Source organism: Typopeltis vanoorti, chromosome 3 (assembly GCF_054136105.1).
Source record: "Typopeltis vanoorti isolate ZY-2024b chromosome 3, IOZ_Tvanoo_1.0, whole genome shotgun sequence".
Classification (NCBI taxonomy): Eukaryota; Metazoa; Arthropoda; class Arachnida; order Uropygi; family Thelyphonidae; genus Typopeltis; species Typopeltis vanoorti.
The window spans coordinates 82,851,492-82,853,557 of NC_143551.1; the positions used below are offsets into that span (position 1 = coordinate 82,851,492).

At 36.6% G+C, this 2,066-nt stretch overlaps 1 non-coding gene across 1 annotated transcript; it reads left to right on the forward strand.

The window, feature by feature from the left end:
* The first annotated feature begins 247 nt into the window (after positions 1 to 247).
* On the forward strand, positions 248 to 320 carry TRNAA-AGC (transfer RNA alanine (anticodon AGC)). The gene has a single exon. It is a non-coding gene; the product is annotated as a tRNA-Ala (tRNA).
* Positions 321 to 2,066: the final 1,746 nt, after the last annotated feature.

The following is a 2,066-nucleotide window of genomic DNA, read 5'->3' on the forward strand; positions in this document are numbered from 1 at the left end:
ACTAATTTTTGGTAATCATAGGGCATTTATCCTCTCTTATTTCTTTTAAATTTCGTGACTCCATAATTCTTATTTCTGAAAGTACAATGAATAACGTGCGCGCTCACACGCACACACACACACTTTTCTTTGATACATTTTATGATGGGGAATACTGGGAATGTTTTTTATTCGTTTTGTGGTGTGAAGAATCAATTATTCACTACGTCTGCGAATCCAAGAGTTATATAAATAATAGTCTTGAAGTGGGGGCGTAGCTCAGGTGGTAGAGCGCTCGCTTAGCATGCGAGAGGTACCTGGATCGATACCCGGCGCCTCCAATAATTCAGCTTTTGTTTTCTTTTATTTCACTTATATATTCTTTAAATAAATAAAACATAAAAATGAATTCTATTTAAGTGACAGAAATCAATGATCTGATTTCCATTTTACTAACAGCCCTTGCTTGCCAACTGGGTGTCTTCACTGTGTGGTTATGTTTTTAGGTAGAAAATTAATTTAATTTCCTGGCGTGAGACCACTGGCCGTCTTACCAGAGGGTAGAACCGGCTTGAGAAAAATTTCTGATTTGATCTCTAGTATGAGATCTCTTGATTATTACACTTGGGATAAACACGATAATGATGATACATTGACAGTCTTTTGTGTGTGTATTTTAAGAGCGGGGGGATCGTAAATTTTGTCAGAAGACATCTGAAATCTCCTCTGATGAAATCTACGAAAATATGAATACTTGCATATATTACATCGGAACAACGAAGTGATGTTTTATCATGCAGTGTACTCCTCGACAATCAAAGAAAGCACGTTTCGACTGATTCTATTCTGTAATTTTTGGAAGGGTCTGTATTGTTTCGAAGAGTTGTGTTACATCCCCCTAGATTATACACTTTAGTGAAGACTTGAGAGAGGGGGGGATGCATAATCCAGTACTTTTAAACCTAATAAAAGAGAAAATGATTTTTTAAAACTGTTGTGCCACACACACACACACACACACACACACACACACACACACATACACACAGAGAGAGAGAGAGAGAGAAAGATCCTACACTCACTAGAACTGAAGGGAGGGGAAGAATCCGCTTCTTTCCCCATAAGACCAACTCACTGGTTGCTCGCAGTATATATCATATACTGCGAGCAACCAATGTATCGGATGGATGACCATTTGATATACGGATCATATATCAAATGGTCATCCAGCTGAGTCTCGTATAAAGCATCTTCTCCTGGTCAAGATTATTTTAACCACCAACCCATTATATTTTTTTCCTTCTCAGTAACTACCTTTTTTTAAGGTCAATAATGATTAATAAATTATGTGCAGGATTTTTGAAGTGTCGTGTACCTGCGAGTCTCCCCCCAACCCCAACGTATCTCGTCCTGTCTTTTTATTCTAGAACTATTACTGGCCTTTTGTATTTAGTTTCATCCAGCTAAGAATTTAAACGAAAAATTCCACAAAAATTCAAAGGAACAAAAATTAAAAAAAACATAAGAAACGAAAGATGCGATATTTATATTTATTGACTTAATTCTTTCATGTACAGTCAGCGTAAACGTTTGTGTACAGAAAGGAAACACATATAATATTAAAGAATTCCACTACCCAATTTCAACTTGACTTTAAAAAGCAGCCATTGCAGTGACAGTGACGTAACACTATAGAAAGCTAAAGCATTATTATTATTATGAGATGTTGCTTGTCCACTCATGATCATACCAGTAATAAAGGTGTTACATTAAAAGAGAATTAAAAAGGTATCGTTAATTAATTATATGTCTACTAAGAACACTTTTTATCTTCCATCGCTTACAGCCGGTTCTTGATTCTCAGCACACACGTTCCAGGAGATGTTAACGAAATTTGTCTGTTCTGATATCTTACGATTGCAGAATGTCGTTTCAATAGTCACATTTCCCACACTTCTACATTGTTCTGTGGGGAATATATATGAAAGTTTCTTCGTTATTCTTCCTTTTCTGTTTCTGCTGCATACCGCCGAAGCCGAGGGATCGTTCACTTCAGAAATGGTCCGATTAATGTGGATGATATGCAG